The 20,785-nt window shown below is 37.8% G+C and overlaps 1 protein-coding gene across 8 annotated transcripts in view; it reads right to left on the bottom strand.

Moving 5' to 3' along the window:
• The window catches only part of pcbp3 (poly(rC) binding protein 3), a 60,152-nt gene extending 39,976 nt beyond the window's left edge, over positions 1-20,176 (bottom strand). For all 8 annotated transcript variants that reach the window (XM_082176692.1, XM_082176694.1, XM_082176693.1 and 5 more), the window contains exons 1-5: positions 19,891-20,176; positions 2,894-2,946; positions 2,217-2,304; positions 2,015-2,124; positions 1,527-1,667 (exon numbers count right to left, since the gene is read on the bottom strand). The gene's annotated coding sequence lies outside the window, so the exon portion shown is untranslated. The remainder of the gene's footprint in view (positions 1-1,526; positions 1,668-2,014; positions 2,125-2,216; positions 2,305-2,893; positions 2,947-19,890) is intronic.
• Between the last annotated feature and the right edge of the window lie 609 nt (positions 20,177-20,785).

Genomic DNA, 20,785 nt, shown 5'->3' with positions numbered 1-20,785 from the left:
TCTTATTTGTATATTCAAAAAATATTTAATACAATCTCATAAGTTTTAATTTTTCAGTGTAAATTATTTGATTTGATTGGTAACAGCCCTATAGTGTCTTATTATTCTAATTAAATGTATTGATCAAGTTTAAGAATTGAAAGTGAAACATGAAGGAAATATTTAAACGATTAGGATCTATATAGTATCTAACCTCAAAATTTTGAATTTTGTAGAATTGTAGAATTCAGTAGTGAATAAAATGTTCTGTATTGTTTTTTTTTGTTTTTTTTTTATATAATATGGACAAATAAAATGCAGCAATAAGAATCTATTGAAAATCACCACTGAAAATAAAGGTAATCAGTGTTACAGTTACAGTAATGAGATGTTGGCGGAAAAATATTTTTTTTTTCTTTCTGTGATACATGAAAAGTACTGTAATGTATTACAGTAAAGAAAACCCAATGATAATTACATCCAGACACATTATGGCAGAGGTTCTCTTACTACCTATCAACACTCCCCTTTTGCAAAACAATACATTTTTGTCCTTAGATTTTGGGGTGAATCTTTTGGGCAGTATCTGTTAAATGTACTGAAAAAATTCTATCACCATAAAACATCAGACAATAGCCATGTTATTATGCCAGGACACATGAAGAGATTTGGTCAAATATTGTGTCAGAACTGGTTAAATTTGACTACCATCCAACTCTAAGCATTTCTCAACATCTAAGCAAAGACTGTCAGGGTGAGCTCGCTCGCGTAGTGACAAAGCTTCGACATCCCCTTTCGCCACCAACAAGAGCCAACGTGTGACACAAGCTCTCGATGGTTCACGCGAGTTATTTTTAATGCTCTATTCCGCAGTCCCTGTGCTGATCGCCCTTGAGCAAAAGCTGCCAATGTGGCAAAACTACTTGCGATGACAAAGGACAAAAACTCCCTTGAGAGTTCCCTCTGAGGTTTCTGAGACAGGTCAGTGTGAAGGAAAAAACCATGACGCAACATCGTGTGCGGAAACCTCTGGAACTACCCATGGCGACAGATGCAAACACACACACATCTGCCATTAATATTCATTACCATAGTTAGCCTAATTTCTACAGCATTGGCTCAGTCAGAATCAACCAGGCCCTGAACCGCAAGCACAGTCAGCAAGAAAGCATCACGTCACACCGGCTAAATATATCACAGTCAAATTTTTCCCATACTACTGCAGATGACTCTTGTCTCCAGAAACACGCTCATAACATTCAATGGGGAAAAAAAAATCAATTCATAAGCCGTGCTCAGAGCTTCTGTGCTTTGAATTCAGCACAGAAATAAACCCACGCGCTTCAAGGCCTACAACAGTGAGCGAAAGCTCCCAGCTGAATGGATGCTGATTCATCAATAGTTTGCCAACGCAAAAGGTCATCCCATTTCCCAAAATGACATATCCTGCTCCAAAATGGGCCTAAGAGGAACCTGCAAGAACCAGTTCAGCAAGATTATAAGGGATTCTAATAGGCACACAGACAAAGAAAGGGCACCGTACTCACCAGAGTTGCAGAAAGTTGTGGATCTCAGGACATAAATGGGGAGATTGGACAGATGAAGAGGGGAAGAGAGCGCAGCTGTGTCGCTGTGCGGATCAGTTCATCAGCCTTTAGACTTCTTTCCAGGTTGATAACCGGCCCATTCTGCAGGCAGAAGGGCAAATCAAAACAACACACTGTCAGTTTAAGCCACGTTTGTCAGTCATGCGAGGCTGCCATACGTTGCACCTTCTCCACATCAGGGTCTCTGTGTAGCGAAAGGGGGTTTGCCTCAAGAGCACGGGTGAAATCGCACAAGCCATATGTGCGCTGATTTACTTATCTCACGGTTAACTGAATCCTTAAATGGGAACATTGTGTAAACAAAGGCCAAAAGCATCAGCTTCTAGTTAAGTGTCTAACATTTCTGTGGATGCACCACTTTTGTGGAATTTAACCAAAAAATGTGCCATGTTATGAGATTCATTAATACAAGAAATGGTGTCACTGACCAGAGAGGGATCCTAGAAGTCTCTTGGGTTTTCTCTTCCAGGTCATGTGACCACGTGCCGTCACACTTCCAGACGACTTGAGAGAGTTCCGTCTGTCCAGTGTATCTCACCTTTTAAATAGAAGCAGATGTGTGAGAAAACATTCAGAAAAACCTAATTGATTCACAGATTTAACTACAGTTTTATGACTTCTATGCATTACCTGAGCAAGTCCTTACTGTTTCTCTGTACAGGAGGTTTACTTTTTGTCTGAAATTAAAGGTTTTCTTCTGCTCTTCCAAACCAAGATTCTGCAAGAAAGATGGGGGGAAAATATTTGCATATTAAGTAATAAATAAAAGTTAGAATCCAATTCCATTCTATATCCTTTAACAATACATATTTGTATTTCCTGTTATGTAGGACAATTAAATAGAACTTTAAAAGATAGAGGGAAAAATAACCCTGGCAATTTATTAAAAAATATTTCAGGTGTATTTAAGCTTTCATTTTCTAAAATAAATGTTTCAAGCCATACATGCAGAAATTGGTGTGATACGTTTAAAATAAACAATGTGTTATTATAATATCTATATTATTTAAATATTGCATTATTATTATTACTATTATTGTTATTTTTATAAATATTAAAGTCTTCAAGTCTTACAGTTAACAGAATATTTCTATTTGCGCATAAGTTTGTAATGTAATTTTATAGAAATAACACCATAAATAACAACACAAATTACAGAAGACCAAAAGGTAATGCATAACAGGAATGATCTGTATTGTTTCAGATTCTCATCCCATGTCTAACACACAAAACTGCATAACAAATTAGCTTGTAGAAATAGTCATGCTTTTTTGATGCATATTATTGTAATTGTAACCATCTCTTACGTCTGTGACCGCACTGCCAAATCCAGCCTTCAACTCCAAGCAAAGAGAAATTCCTTCAAAAAACAAGGAGACATTTATCAGTAAATGAACATCTGAGTGTGTGAAAAGTGCTCCCTCTAATGGTTATGTTTGGCATTGTTTAACAAGAAGGTGATGAATTTGGTTTCTGGCTCTGAGTGACATAGAAGTGATTATCAAATATATGACATAAATATGAATAAAATGATTATTTCAGACTACATTTTGATTGGATACAATTTTTTTTTTTTTTTTTTTAATTCCACAAACACACCTATGACCGCACATTTTATATTCATTCAGCAAGTTACTACTTTAATCATTGATTCTGTCTTATTACCACAGGACTAGGCATGTCAGAGAGGGTTTCTCCTAAACATTATATCAAAACCTCTAAAGTTTGACATGTCTCAGTGTCCTAAAACACAATTCACAGTACTTAGGGTAGACTGCCATCTACTGGCAAAAGAAACTACTGACACCTACTGTCAATCATTTTCCAGTAAGATGACCACTCTGGGTAAAAAATGCAGACTTCTCCACATGTAATATATTGGCAGAAGAAAAACCTGTTAAATATTTACCCAGTCTAGACTCAGCTAGTCCAAAAACCAATTTGGCCAATTTATTTAGAGGCTTCAAGCGGATGCAGATAAAACACTTCGGTCCTCAGCCTGAGCGATATTGTGCAAACCAGAAGTTAATCAGTTCCTCTAAAGGCGCTTACAATCTGATCTCCTGTTTGACATGGAGCCACTTCGGAGAGTCCCAGAGATGAAATTCTATAATGATGGAGACTGAAATTCAGCACAAGGGCTCGACACACAAATCACACTGTATTAATGTTTAATGATCTCTAAAAGCTCTCATTCCTTTTTCGCTTTCTCAGGGTCCCGCGTCTCGGCGTTTACAGATTACCACCTGACCCCTACTCAAGGACTGTCCCAATGTGATGGCGACCGAACACACATCAGTGAGATTAAAGATCTCCGTTGTGATGGCGGTTACAGTGCTCAAAAGATCCATAAAACACATAAGTTATCTCCTTTCGACACACGGCCCAGAGAGACAACCATACTCACGCTAGGCACATGAACCACACCATGATGCAAGATCATATTTAACACAGCCGTCAGACTCCTTTGTTACATATTACACTCAACGAGAGAAGCAGGAATATTATCAAAAGACAAACACATATGGCATACGTATGTTTACATTTGGCTTTTCCCACCGGCGATATTTCAGACGAACAGCCTTTATAATATATTTACAATTTTTCCAATACTGTAGCAGTCACTCAAATCTTTTTTCTACCATAAATGAAATATTAATAAGATCTAAACTATTTATATTGTGAGCATTAATAATGAATTGCAGCCCTTTCAACATTGTGCTTCAAAATGTAATATCAAGCCTGAGAGGAAAGCAGATATTTTCCCATTTCCATTTAGCCGGGGGGTTATAAATTAAGAGGGTCCATGCTTTGCTAAATATTGTAAACGCACCTAATGCATTAATCAAATAAGTAAATCTTTGTGGGCGCTCGGAGTTCAATAAAGCCAGAGCAGCACAAAACAGTGCTATTGAAATGTGTTTAAGCGTTTCATTACTTTCATTTACTAATAAATAAATGAATCAACTTGGAGACACTTCACTGGCTGTAACATTTTTTGAATCAAATGACATTTTGATGGAGAGGTTAAAAGGGGAAAGATCTCCACAGGGCTTTTAGAGAAAGTGCAGACTCTTAACTCAGTCATGGAAAAAGTCAGCTCACTTCTGCCGGTGTGCAATTTCATTAACGCTTACATGCAGGCATTGATTTGCAAAGGAATCTCTCTGAAATGCAGGTCTAATCAATCAAACGTCTCCATTAATTTCAGCCGGGGCTGTCGCTTGAATTCACAGGGCCTCGGATGAAATTTTTATGGGCGGGCCTAAGGAAGTTTATAATATGGAGAAAGCTATCCGTTAGCTTTCCCATTCATCTCAATGACAGATGTTTGGCTGGCCAGGACCCCCCGGAAGTGTGCAACGAATGGCCGTCAATGGAAAGATATGTAGATACAGCATCTACCAAATCTAATTATGTGTGATTGTATGGTTAGTTGGGTATTATTATTTACATTTAGCATTGTTTTTCCTCACCAGTTGAGAAGCACTAGACTATACAGTATAGGAGAGGTTCTCAAGTGATTCTTTTATTATCCTCATATGGGATTCTGTGCCTTTTGTGCCCCCAGTAAAGATCATGATCTTACTGCCTTAAAATGTTGAACAATATCAATTTTAAAGCTGTCTTAGTTATAAATAAGAGCATTTGAACAGTAAGTGTATTGAAGTTGATTCAGTAAATAATTTGAATCATTTTTCAGCCTCTTTTTGCTCAGACATGGTGCAAACCTAACAGAGTAGACACTGAGAGTGTAAACAGAGATTGTTTAAAGTTGAAGTAGTAGTGCATTTAAAGTGCTTTGGTTCATATTGTTTCCACTGTAAACAAGTAACCAGTTGTATGTGGGAGATAGGAAATCATACATCCATCCATTCTCTATACCACCCTACTACTTAGTCCACTCTGTTATACTTTGTCCACCCTGTTAAGCAGTTTTTGTATTTAAAAAAAGCAAAATATACTAATACTTCAGTGACAATGAACATTATGAATATTGAATGGATAATGAACATAGCATGAGTAGTAACCCATTTTGGGATCTCGACCCATCAGTACTGCTAAAAATAAAATTGTGTGTCAAATCTGGACAAACCCAACCATTGGGTTTAAAAATGTAATTTAAACCAATGGTTGGGTTTGTCCATATTTGACTCAAACATGGGTTGAAACAACCCAGCATTTTTTAGAGTGGGACCCTTAGTGGACCCCTCTCATCAGGGTCTGGGATAATAGCTTGTCCCCCCAGATAACATACCTGATTTAAACTAAAATCAAAAAGAAGAGAACGTTAAGCCACACGAATAAGAATAATCAGAATAAAGAACATTAAATAATCTGTTGTTTTAAGTTTCAATCTCAGTATTTGGAGGACACAAAGCAACTTTTGAGTTGAACAATACCATTTCTGTGATACCAGGACTATACATCCTGTATACATCCTGTAAATTCTCAGAGAAATATTAAATTGTTGCTAAATGTATGCCACAGTGCAATAAAGAAAACACTGATGAAAGCGCTTTTTTGCCTGCCAATGAAAATAATGCGGGCGTGACTGTGTGAGAGAGTTTGGTGGTTTGCTTTCTCATGACAAGATGCTTTGAAAGTCAGTTTGAAAAGTTGAGCAAGGTTTAAAAGCGAGCTGCAGTTTCAGCAGCCCGAGCAAAGCGAATGGAGCCGACCAAGTGCGGAGGGATTACACAGGAACAAAACAAGTCAAGAAGCAGTAAGCATAATGTTAGGAGAACTGCTTATGTGCAGAAACAGTCTGACAGGGCTGTGAGAGGCTGTCACTTACACACAAACACCCAGCAAAGGAGCTTAGAGGAACCTTTAAAAGCATTTCATCTACACCAGCTTGTTTGACTTTGCCACCTCTTTTCATTCTCTGCTATAAAAACCTGTTGGAAATGCAGACATTATTGCATAATCATGCCTTGAGTCACAAATCTATAATATAATATCACTACTGTTAACACAAATGACTTTCTAGGTATTAGAGCTGAACGATTTAGGAAACAAGAGACTCTTTGTATATGGGTGAATGACAAATAAAGACGGCAGAAATGTATTCATGCAGGATTCATTTCTGAAACACTGATAAATATTTTCAATAAAGGTTGATTTAATTAATAATAATAATAATATTTTGTATTTTTATAACAATATATACATACACATTATCTCTGGTTAGTATGCATACATTTTTACTTTAAGCTTTTACTTGAGATATCAAACCCGAGCAAAGTCTGTGAAAAATTAAGGGATTTAAATGCTTCAAGAACAACTACAGAAACTCATCAGCAAATGAAACAGTGCAGAAGCTTCATGAACTCTAAAATCAAACTATACTATATAATATTTCATTGCTAATACACACTTCCTGTTCAAAGGTTTGGGATCAGTTTTAGTTTTGTAAGAAATTAATACTTTGATTCAGAAAGGATGGATTAAATCAATCAAAAAGTGACAAAGTGACAAATAAGACTTTTACATCGTTACAAATGAAATATTTTTCATATAAAATCTGTTCTTTTGAACTTTCAATTCATAGAATTCTGAATAAAATGCATCACAGTTTCCACACACACACAAAAAAAAAAACATTTTCAACATTGATAATAATAATAATAAATATTTTTTGAGCACCAAATCGGCATATTAGAATGATTTCTGACATTTGGAAGTAATGGCTGCTGTATTCAGTTTTACCATCACAGGAATAAATTACCTTTTAAATATTAAAATAATTGTAATAATACTTTACATTATTACAGTTTTTACAGCATTTTTGATCAAACAAATAGCCTTGGTGAGAAGAAACTTAATAAAAAAAAAATCCAAACTTTTAAACAGTAGTGTAAATACTAAAATACATAAATCAATGGATATTTCACAGTGCAAAGTCAAACAAAAAATATATATGTAATGCTACGGAGTTAAATGATTATTGTAATATAAAAATGGCCAAAACCATCCTCACCCCTGTCAATGTGCTCTGCTCTACATGCAAGTGAGATAAAAGGCTTGTATGGCAAATTTCAATTGCTGTATCAGCCTATCCGGACACTCGCGTATTACCCAGACGAGTCATTATACTTTATATGCCCTTGGCATTAATTGAGAGCTAATGGCATTTCATAGATATCCTTTATTTGACCCCTTTTGTGCTCAGCGGCTTTTGTATATTGCGGAAGCCAGTCCCCCAGAAGCCCCTATTCCACCTGGGTATCTATGCCTGAGGGAGACAGTTGTCCCATAATACCCTTCACAGTGTGTGTGTTCTTAACATACGGGTGGGATTCTTCTGAAGTCGCTCGCACAATCTGTGAAAGGGCAGAGCTAAGTAATCAGGCCCAGAGCCATGCAGAAGAACGCTATAAAATAGTGCTGTAAAACAGAGGACGAAGGAAGTGGCCGCCCACACCACAAAACATTACATACTGTAGTGGTCATAATTAGTTATTGATCATCGACAGCTAAATTGAAAAATTCAAATACTTAAATGTGCATCTTAAATCAATCTAAATGCATTTGACTACAGCTGCACGATTAATCGTTAAAAGATCGCAATCTCATTTCAAACACCCACGGGATCTTATTCCTAAAGGACTATGGTTCAGCTATGTCTATTAAATGTTTGACAAGTACCTTTCACAGCGAACATTCAGATATGCATTGATGCTGACCCAGAGAGAGCAGATGTCATGTAAAGAAGATAGGAAACAGCTTCACAAACGGTCTTTTCAACCACAGTATCATTATTTCTGTGTTCCAATAACTCAAATGATCACAGAAGTACTGGGATAAAAGTTTATAGTTCGAATATAAACACTGATGTCAACAGTAGCGATCAAAATCACCTTTTTAAAGTAACTTGACGCTTCACATAAAGACTGTATCAATTACATTGTTACACCAGTGAGCGTTAAAATTTGTATTTGTCATTGAATCTTTCATTCAAAAGATTTGTTCATAAACACTAAATCATTATGAAACAAGTGATGTCTTTTTGAGCGAGTCATTGAATCATTCATTCAAAAAAAATTTATTCAAATTAAATATTTTTAACTGCAGCAATTAAAAAAAATGTCAGAACCTCTATTAAATTACATTAGTTTGTTTAGTTGTCTTTTCAGAATAGTGAGAATCATGATCTCTATTTTAAACAAAAAAATAGTGATTCTCAATTAATCCAGAATCGCGCAGCTCTACTTTGCAGCAACACACACTGACATGCTTGTTTTGTTGAACTCCATATGGCATCGTTTTACAAACACTGCAATTACTCAGTCCTTCAATTCTTAAACGAATAGTTCCAAAACTTTAAATTAATTTACTCGACCTCATGTCGTTCAAACCCTCGATTGTTTTCTTTTTTCTTTTTACAAAAGCAGATGTTAGGCGGGATGTTGTTTACACACTGTGGTTGTTTTCCATACAATGAAAGTGAATGGGGTTTTGTCAAGCTCTAAAAATTATACAAAAAAAGCACCATATAAGAACAATACAATTATTCTTTATTGTATGAATCACATGCAATATTGCAAGCCTCCTGAAGCCATATGATAGATTTATGTGTGGAAGAGAAGTTGAAGTCGCTATTCACATATGTGATATAACTCTTAAATCTAATTTGTATGATTTAAATATGCACATATACATAAATAAATATGTATGTGACATGCTTTTCTGATTGGGCAAATTACATATAATTATTATATATATTTATAATGTATAAATATCTAAATATCTAAATATATATATATATATATATATATATATATATATATATATAAATAATATAAATAATATAATATAATATAATATAATATAATATAATATAATATAATATAATATAATATAATATAATATAATATAATATATGTATAATGTAATGATATAAAAATGTGGTGCTCACACATACGTATGTACATATATAAACCATACAGGCTTGGAATGGCATGAGGGTGAAAAGGTGAACTATCACTTTCAAAAATATTTTTAAAAATCTCACGACCCCAAACTTCTGAGATACGTGAAGTATGCACATCCTGTATGAGCTTCTTATAACTATTCAAATGTGTTTGGTTAACACTGAGCAATGTGAAAGACTGCAAATTAGCCTTTTAAAATAGACATGAACCAAGACTTGCAGAAATGTTTGGCAAAACGCTTGACACTTTCACACCTTTATGATTGGAGGGGTTCTCCTTTAAAGGCTTTTAAGTCTTAATCCTGCAAAAAGGCTCCTGCAGAAATTCAAAGGCACGGCGCACATTTGAATATCTCCACAGCTCTGTCCCTCCCCCCTTGAGAGAAGAGCAGATAGCGATATCATGTGCTTTACCTTCGCTGCTGGGCTTTTATTGAAGTGAGGGATAGTGTTGTGATGTCACAGACAGTTCTCATCGAGTGGAATTAGCCGATAGATCAAATCCCTCAACCTCGTGGGAGAAATAACAGCGCACTAACTAATCTGCGGTTGAGATTTTCCTGCAAGACGGAGATTGAGTCTCAACTTGTGATGTGCTGTTAAAAAAAATGTCAGAAATCAAATAGATCCCGTTAATTACACTACACTTAAAATTACTTATGCATGGACACACTGAGTTGATATCTTCAACCATGGATAAAATTCAGCTCATCTGGATTGGGTAGATGTTGTCATAACACATTAAACCCATATATTATCTGATTTTCTGTATGCATACATTGCAGATAATACATAGGTTTAATGTGTCAATTGGCCCCATTCCAAGTGCTCGATTTGTTGAGTCTTCCTCTTGCTATAATTTTTCAGATCACCATTGTCTTCTATAGTTATGTGGAGCAAAGCATAAAGAATCAATATTATCTCTACACTGATATTAACAATGACGAAGCAGTATGTAAGGGTATATTGCACAAGAAGTCTTTATTCACAAGAAAAGGCCTAGTCAGAGAAAAACCTACCTAATAAGTATCCTGTTACTTGCTAGCCCACGGTACTTTCAGAGAAACCATAAGCTCAATATTTGGACAAACACAAAGCATTTCTCTATACTGATGGTCAAGACTGGCCAATAAAAAACATAATATTATAAAGTGTTAATACATTTTAAGTGTTCTATTAAAAAATAATGTTAAAAAAAAATCTGCTAAAAAAATTACGGTAAAGACAAAGGGCCCTATTTTAACGATCTGAAACGCAAGTATCAAGCGCGAAACGCAAGTAACTTTGTTACAGCGAAACGCTGTTGCTATTATACCGGAGGGATAAATGACTCTTGCGCCCAATGCAAATCTAAAATGGGTTGGTCTGAAGTAGCTACATTACTCATAGGTGTGGTTTGGGCGTAACGTGAAATAAACCAATCAGAACGAAATCTCACATTCTCTTTAAGAGCAGGCGCGCTTGTTCCATGGCGGGTTGCTATTATAACGGTGGATTTGCCAGGCACACGCCAGGAGCGGTTCACAGCCGAGGAGACCGACGTTCTCGTCAGGGCCGTAAAACACAGAGAAGTGACATTGTATGGGGATGGGAGAGACCCACCCAAATTAGCTTCGGTTAAAGGGATACTTCAGGATTTAGCATTAAGCTTTGTATTAGTAGAAAACCTGTAGTATTTTCGAATTACCGTGCTTTTCACCCTCATATCCCCCTGAGATGAGAGATTTATGTATTTTTTGTCTGGAAAAAATCCTCCGATGACGCAAAAATCGTCATTTTGCGTCATCGGAGGATTTTCTGGCCAGAGGCTAAAGACTACAGCCAGTAGGAGGGGCTGTCCCGCATGTTTTCAGCCCGCCCATAGAGGGTGGGATCTCACTCACAGAATGTACACATAGTGTCAGCCATCTTTCTTTGGAAGCTAAGCTAGCAGGCTCTTGTTCTGTGGAGAAAGCTGAGTAGTAGGAGAAAGCTGAGTAGTAGGGGTTACCATCCTCTTTTTACCGGACATGTCGCGATCGTCCAAAATGTCCGGGATTCGGCTTTTGCTTTCTGCAGTCGCCATTCATTGTTTACATGCACACCTTTTGTTTCAATCTAACTGAATTCATTCCGATTGGTGAATCTGAATGTAGAGTTTACATGAACGCTAAACAAGTGATCGGTTGATGTGCGTTTTAACATTGCTAAGAAAATTCCCGCTCCTCCGTGAGAGATAGGAGATCAGTGCGTCTCAGTAATGACGCCACCGGCCTCGCGCCGTTCTCCCGCGGCCCTCAGCCTCGTCCTGCTCGCTACAGTAAACATGATGAATGGCGACTGTAGAACGCAAAAGCCGAATCCCGGACATTTTGGGCGATCTCGATATCCCGGGCAAACTCGTCACGGAGACTCACTAGTAGCCTAACCTTGTTGTTTTCAACTGCGCTCTCTAACCGGGAGGCGTGACTTGGGAGTGGCCTCGTAGAGCAGCGAAGCAAGTGCATTCTGGGAGTTGTTGTCTCTCATCCGCATAAGCCAAAAATTAATTTTCTGGCTTTTCGCAGTCTAGAAAGCTCCAAATTCAAAAATTTCTTCACATTTCTTCTACATAAATGACCTATTTTAAATACACATTCATCTTCCCAGAGGTGAAGTATCGCTTTAAACAGGCATATGATAATTCAGGTAAATGTGTAAGCTAGATTTATGCCTATTTTTTTACATCTTCATGGACACAACAATGATTTCCCTCGTGTGTTAATATTTTTCCTTGTAATAATGTATGGTTTTCTAAAAATGAGAACTGCTGCGTCTGTGTGTAGATGAGATAAGCAAAGTGTATGCGTGTTGTGCACACGCTACATTGATTATGGCCAAGCATGCGCCCTTAAAATAGCATCTGAATAACATGCGCAATGCGCCACTGACTTTAGACTAGATTTTTCCTGGTCAATGGCGGAATAGTTTTCTAAACCTGCAAAATAGCACCAGGGAACATTTGCGCCGGAACACGCCTCCTCTTTTCGCTGAACCGCCCCCGGGAGCGCAAGTTCATTTCCTAATTTCCCGACGTGCGTCTGTGGAGGGAAAAGTCCGCTGTGCGCGGGTGCAAAATAGGAATGATACATGCGTTGGTGTACAAAGTCAATTGCGCTGGGTGCAAGACAGGGTCCATAATGTTACAAAAATGTCAATTTCAAATAAATGCTTTTCTTTTGATCTTTCTAATAATCAAAGAATCCTGAAAAAATATATCACTATTTTCACCAAAATATCAAGCAGCACAACTGTTCAGAACATTGATAATAATGAGAATTGTTTCTTGAGCATTAAATCTTTGCATCAAAAAAAAATGTGCAACTCTAAATTTCTGAATTTTGTCTTTACCAATACTATTTCTGCATTTTAATTATGATATATGCCACAATGGGACATCCATGAACATTTTTGAGTGATCCGCCAAGGAGTCTCTGGATCCGAATTTTGAACCACTTCACTGAAACAGACAAAACATCATCCAAATACTTGTAAATCAAGCAAGTCTTGAGGAAACTTGATGGACAAAAATGTATTGTACACACAATATTTCCAGCAAAATCATCTTGAATACATAGTGAATATTTTATATATCAGCCAAATTCTCCTAAGGGCAAATAGAAGGACACAGAATTCAGATTTTCAGATTTGCATATAGTACACTGCACAGAGCTGAGAGGAAACTCATGCCTCTTTCCTCAATCTGTGCATCCCCAGAACACAGAACCGTTACTGCTGACTTAGCTGCGCAGATGCTTTGGAAGAGCGAACGGCATCGGCTGAGGAAAGTGTGTCAGGCAAGCATATTTGTTATAGAGAGGGCAAGCCAAGATCTATCCTGAACAAACGACGACAACAACAAAAAGACCCTAGGTGAACCCACAGTCAAAACACAGCCGATGTTTACAGGTTTAAGATGGTAACTGTCACTCAGGAGTCCATTTCGGAGGCTAAAAAAGACTTTAAGCAGCAGGTTACACCTTTCCCCTCACACCCCGCCCCGCTGGGTTCAATCTGGCCATCGCCGCGGTCACAACACTCTGGATCCGAGGCCTTGCCAGGGAGCAGGTGGGAGGGCATCAACAGACACCGAACATGAGACAGAGCTTTTACTAAAAGCTCAAGAGGCTCTAGATTTTATTAGAACGCATTTGCAAGGAAGCGGACATCCTCTCTCTCCTCCTCACGACGCTGCCGATCACTCCCCCGTCCGATAAGAGGGGCGAGGCCGCTGAGAAAACGCTGCATCATTCATGGTTGGGTGTCTCCTCGCGTCACGCCATGTGACCCGCTGACACACTCACATATTGTTGGGGGTTGGGTGCAAAGGCAGGCAGAAGCATGGTAGGAGAACCTGACCAAAGCCTCATGCCATAGTGACACTCAGCGGATTATGTCTAAATAAAGCCTCAGCACTGCATGAATCACTCTGCTACTGATCCCACTGCTCAATGAGAAAGGGAGTGAGAGAGAGAGAGTAAGAAAGCAATGTTAAAAAAAAAAAAAAAAAAAAAATTTAGAGGGAGCGGGAATGTGAAGTGGAGAAGGCGTTCATCACTGGAGTGCCATGGCTTAGCCTAAGAGGCTTGAATAATCAGTGGTTAAGCTGTCAGCCCTGCTCTTGCACCTACCGTGTGCTACAAACTCCTGTGCGCTTTTAATCAAACAAAAACGATGAGATCCAGCCATGCTGCCAAGACAGCGCTATAAGACAGGCCTCAAAGTCTCTTTAAGACTTATCCTGACATATTATATTCCCTGCAACGAACAGGCACCATATGGCAGATATTTTCTCAAGTCTCTAACGTAAAGACTACACCGAGTCTCAAGTCTTGGAGGTGAGGCGAACAGTTTTCTTTTACAGGTTAGTTGTATAAACCTTTTTGAAGGGCAAGCAATTTAGCATATTTTGCTCATCTCTAATTTAGAGTTCAAGCCAAGTCTCAAATCCCTTTGGTAAACGTTTTCTATACAATACAGGTCAGTTTAATAAACTTTACTTAAACTTTAATTAATTCATTATGTCATTCAGTTGAGTCTAGGCCTGAAGTCCAAAGTTTTCAAGTACAGTGTAAAGTTTGAGTGTCAAGTCTTTGAATAAGAGTCCCTTACAGTGTTCTATAAAGTTTTTACAACCGCAAGGGTGGCCCACTATAATAACATTAATATTAAAGTACCCCTGTAGTCAATAATTTTAACCCTTATCCTTGAACAACAAAATGTAAGCGTTTTTCCTGTAAAAAAAATGAATAAATAAAATGATTTATGCCCTAAAATAGATTGAATGTAACACTACAACCTTGATTAATTTAGTATACGCAGATCCATGAATATGCAAATTAGCCCTGTCTCCACTGACTAACACAGCGAACTTTACTGAAGTAAACACTGCACAATGGTTTTGCCCTTTACAACGTCGGACACATAACGATAATGAATATGATTAGCTTTTTGCTTCAAACAGCTAATAATGTTGCTAATGTTACACAAACCATGTTCCCGTTCGTCATCTCAGTCTGCCTTCTAAAAATCAGCGTCCTTAAAAACACTTTGAACAACTTAGAACGTCAGTGGAGAAAGGCATATATAGTTCAGCATAACATCGTAATATACCTCTTATACATAATGCACCCGCTATATTGCTAAATGTTCACAATTATTCCAATCAAAAGAAAAATATAGCAGGATAACCTAGCTTCTCTTGAGACTCCCCTGCTTTGCAGATAATGATATGCTAAAGCCCGCCGGCACGTTGAAGTGATTGGCTACAAAGTAGTTTGAAACGTAAGAAACACCAGTGATTGTCTTTAGATCACTGCAGTTTTAAAGAGAAAATACTCAGCAATGATGTTGACTTATGATTTTGCACATGGTTTGTCTTAAAGCATATTAAATACACCACATACTATAAACAACATTAAAAACTTGATTTTCACCACAGGGGGTCTTTAATGTTAATTGTTTTTGTTTTGTTTTTTTGTTTTTTTTGTTCATAAAATTATTTTAATAACAACAACAATAACACTAACACTAAAAATTTAAAAAATTATTATTAAATGTAATAATAATGATATATTATTAGTAGTAACAGTAATCATTGTATTATTATTATTATCGTTATTATTAATAATAATAATAAAACATATACTTAAATTTTTTAAACATTTTTACTTAAATGTTATCAAATAAGGGAAAAAAGCAATGCTTATTCATTAACCTTTTCCAGAACATCACTGGAAACAATCAATCAATAAATCAATCAATCAAATAATCAAAAAAATATATGAAGACCTCTGATGCAAAAGCCTCTAAAAGCCAACTCTGTCAAAAATGAGCTAATAATATTGAGTGAATGCTCTCCGCACATAGTATACGTTCATCAAATACTTTAACTTCAAACACACTAGTTCCCAGCCTCAGCCCAATCAGAAATGCCGGTACTTTGGTAGAAACCTATACATAGGAGCCTGATAATTTTTTTAAATATTAAACAAAAACTTTAGACAGACTTAGAGGCTTTTGCATCTGAAGTCTTCATATATATATATATATATATATATATATATATATATATATATATATATATATATAATTTCTAGCAAATAAAAATATATTGCTAAAAAAAAGGGGTCAAAAAAAGGATCATTCCTCTGTGGTGGATCAGTAAGAAAATCCATATTGTTGAGCCCTGGATTTTATATTGGGATTCCAATTTAAGTCTCAAGTCAAGGGTCTGAATCTAAGTTGAGTCTCATAATTAATTTGCAACATCCACAACTCCAACTCTCAGAGCAGAGTTCCTTCCACTGCCATCTAGAAACAGAGAACAGCACAAGGTAACTATGTGCATTCGGTGTATAGCTTGGACTCCATGACTGATTAAATTGGTTCACTGACAGATTAACAACAGGATGACCTGACTTAATCAAACAGCCAGCCGCATCAGTAGCTTACATGACCCATGGATCTGCAAATTCAGACAAGCCTGCAATGTTTCCCTAACCTTTCCAGAACATCTTCTTCACTGGAAACAATAAAAATAGCCGCGCCATCCAGCCAAGCATTAAGAACGACGGCAGCGGGTGGTCCAGGGCCGGTTCGACTCACTCCCACCCCCCTCAAGCTTCCTGGGTCCTGATTGATCTCACGGCCCATCGGCGGGTTAAATTACACTGCAGAGTGGCTTTGCGGAGAGACAAAGGGCCCAGGATTTCACAGGCCATAATTCTTTCCGGGCCTTAACTTTGAAAAGGTGCAGCATTCAATTTCAGCCCTCGGCAACACTTTGCATTCGCTTATGAGTTATGACACAGCCATGACGTTTTTAACTTACTATACGGCCATGCTGAGGAAGACCTGCGTTCCAATCAGGCCGAAGGGAGGATGGGCGGAAAAAACATTCTCTGTCAGCACCGAGTATCAGTAATAGCGACATGTATTACAGTAAATAAAAGTGGCCCATCTTCTGGCTGAAGCTAAAGACGAGTTGGCTTCTTTCCACTTGCCGAAAGCATTTAAGTAATGTCGGAAATTAAATGATTTACATGTGCATTCATGTTTGGATCTCAGTCCAAAATGACATCCAGGCTCCCATAGTTTCCTGGCACATAGGGAATGGAGAGGAAGCCCAGGGAATGGCAGAGGCCTTTTGATACTGCAACTCTGCCGAACCAGCAACTCGGAAGCCAGGACAGCATGAGATCCGGAGAAAAAAAGAAAAAAACAGCCAAAGCACAAAAAGACCAGCTGCTTCGAGATCATGGGCGTCAGCGAAAAAAAAAAAAAAAGTCTTGTTAGAGAGAATATAATTGAACTTGTCTGGCAAGTAATAGCTTTTCCCAAAACTTCATGCATCCGTTTAATGCTGATGAAAATATACAGTGAGGTAAATATCCAACTGAAACTAATTTAAAGTGCTTAAAGAGATATAAGTCCTCATCGATGACATTTGCAATTTACTCTAGCTTAAGAATCTGCCCATATTTATAATTATACTATATGTGATAAGCACAGCTTTCCAAGCCAACAGCTAAAAAAAGGCACCATGCTAAAATGTAAATCCGGATTGCCTGACAGGAACATTTCAAAACACTCAAACTGTCAGTAAAACAACCTCCACATCTAAGAACACACTAGATCTAAAAGTCACAGTTCTTTATTTGTCAAGCATTAAGGCACGTCTCACTTCTCAGGAGGTACCGCTATTTGTGCAATGATTTAGAAATAATATAAAATCAGTAATATGAAACAGCTGAAGGGCAGCTAAAAGTCAATGGCAACGTCATTTAAATTTCCTTTCTAAAATGCAAAAAGTTGCGATAGTCTGTAAGGGGGAGGTTCAATGAATTTCTCGAATAGCATAAGATATGCTATTTGCATCTTAGGACTGCAGGACACGAGATGCTATGTGACAAAGTCAAGTTAAATAAAGTAAGGCAAAATCTTTCAGACCTTCTATGTTCCTATTACACTTCTGTGTTGATTGAAGATCCGCTTTTGTTTGAACAATCATTCCTTCTTTATTCCACGTTTGGAAACAGGCCAACAAGGCGGCAAAGGAATAATGGTGTTAATTAAGACACCTGTTCTTCTGTGAATTTACTCGTTGCTTCCAATAACCCCAGATAATAATAAATGCTCTACATTTCAAAATTGCTTAATAAAGAGAATACTTAAAGGTATGCTGTGCTTGTAGACAGACGGTAGTGCTGTTAATCAAATTGATTGGAAATGTCTTTACTATTGGCCAACTGTTAAAGTGCTGAAGACAAGTTCAAGATCTGTCAAACCATGGGCCGGTATTGATGTTTGCACCACTTCAATCTCACACAGCACCCATTCACATCGAAGCACTGAACTGGATGAAGACCTAAGCAGTTTTTGTCTGCTGTGCTCTGTAGAATTAGACCTGAATAATACTCTAAGCAAGTATATTAACGCTAATGCTTCCAGCTACTTGATTTCACACATGAGTGCATCCTGGATTGCAAGTCCAAACTTCAATGGTCAGTTTTCTCCTTCAGGTCAACCACTGTCATGACATAGCAATAGTTTCTTATAGAATTGTGTTAAACAACTTTTTGTCTTCTCTCTATTCTGATAGTAAGACGATTAAAAACACAGTTTAAAGTAATAGTTTAGCCAAAAAATTAAAATTCTGTCATTATTTACTCACCCTTATGTTTTCTCAAACCTGGATGACTTTCTTAAATGGAGCACAAAAGAAGATATGAAGAACGTTGGTCATCAAAGTTTCCCTTACCACTGTCTTTCTATTGTAAAAACACAGATATTTCTCAAAATATCTTTTGTGCTCCACAGAGGAAAGACAGGCACACAGGTTTGGAACATCATGAGGGTGAGTAAATGACGACAATATTAATTTTGGGGCGAATTATCCATTTAATAACAAAAAAAAATTTGAAGGTAACACTATCATTACTCTTTTGGGTACTGAAATATATTTCTGGCAAATTTGCTCAAATATAGATGTTAAAGGTGGAAGGTGTAATTTCCACGACACTAATGTCAACAAACATTTTGTTTTAAAAGCTTCCGAAAACACTCCTATTAAACAGATCATCCCGCCCAAAACTAACGTCACTGGTTAAAAAAAAAAAATTGGACTGAGAAATGTTAAAAGTTTGACGTTTACACTTTTTCAGAGAAATCAAACTACCAATAGCTTACCATAGGTATTTTAGCATAAACATTTTTTATTTTTTTTATTTTCAAAAACAGCAGAGCACAAAACTTAAAACATGTCGACCAAGCATTTGTGTAATGCATGGAGTATGTTTCTGGCCTTACTGACCATATTGAATGTTTGAATACCTTGTTTGAATCAGTCAGTCCAGTAGTAACATCATGACATTGGTAATCCTAGAGCTGCAAAACCATCTGTAAGTTTACTTGAAACACTTCAGCATTGAAGAATTCTGACACACAGAAAAATAAACTGCTGCAGGGGTCAAGGACAACACAGAGGAAACGTGTGAAGCTAAAGTACACACTGGGTTTGTGGCACGGAGCATCGGTTTTCCAGCATAGCCGGTGGGCATTACATCGCTTCAGATAAAGTCTTAGATAGAAGAAGTGGTAAGCACTCTGTGTGAACTGAGTTTGGGCTCGAAAACAGTGACCTCACAGATTCTAATCCCTCATCTCTCTTTGCACGCTTCCCTCTGAGAGGAACTGCCAGAGGGGAAAACTTGAAAGCTAAAGAGAGTGAGGGAGGGTGCGTGAGAAAGAGCGTGTGTGAGAAACAGAGACGAAATGACATGCGAAGAGGAAAGAGTGAACAATCAGAAAAAAAAAGCACAACAAAGTCATATTTAGGTGCTGGCTTACCTGCACACAGTTCACAAGATGGGACGGTGAAGTGAGGATAGTCAAAGGGGTTGTGGGAGGAGGGTCCGGGCGGGTTGATCCAGCCGCTGACGGGTGGTCCGGGAGGGAGGAAGGAAGGATGGAGTGACAGGGAGCAGGGAGACGGGGAGGCCAAAGGGGGGATATGAAGCACTAGTCCTCTGTCTTTCTCTCTTTATCCCTCTGGCACAGAGGCATAGAGGCAGACACCAGTACCTGCAGCCACTCAAATAATAGGAGAGAAAAGAGTGCTCACATCCACACACGCTCCAGCACAGAGAGGAAAGAGAGAACGCCCCTCCCACTCCCTTCCAGCACCCAATCGCACACAGACTTCACCGGCAACGAATAGGAGGGCAGGCAGCCGGTGCCATGCCCTAGCCAATAAGTGCAATTGCTCATATCCAGTTGGAATAATTAGTCCGAGAGCAGCTTCCCTTCTGAAGGACAGCGAAACGGGCACACTTAACCAATAAGTGTGATTTAAGACCGCATCCGACATTAGAGTAATTAGATTGTGCCGCACTTAACCTAGCAGAATAACGTTGCATGCTCCACTGCAGAACTGGCAGAGGCGCAGGCTACACGGGAAGGGCTTTGGAAAGGTGCAATGATGTTAAGTAGGCAGAAATAATGCTTATATATATATATAGGAAAAGGATTAGGAACTCTTACCACTGTGATCAATGTGTATTATTATCGCCCTGTGACACCTCCAGGCTTTCAGGTGCAGCAAAAAAAAATTAACTATCATGTAATGCACAAGAAATTTAAAATGTTGGGCAAACGAATCATTATGAATTCCTGTGTTTTTAATTAATTTGTTCTTGTTATGCATATTGTCACATACAGTAAACTTGTTGATTTAATTTTATAT

The sequence above is a fragment of the Leuciscus leuciscus genome, assembly GCF_965113295.1.
Source record: "Leuciscus leuciscus genome assembly, chromosome: 7".
NCBI classification, from domain to species: domain Eukaryota; kingdom Metazoa; phylum Chordata; class Actinopteri; order Cypriniformes; family Leuciscidae; genus Leuciscus; species Leuciscus leuciscus.
The sequence above is the reverse complement of the archived record's forward strand: the minus strand, read 5'-3'. Positions and strand labels throughout refer to the sequence as shown.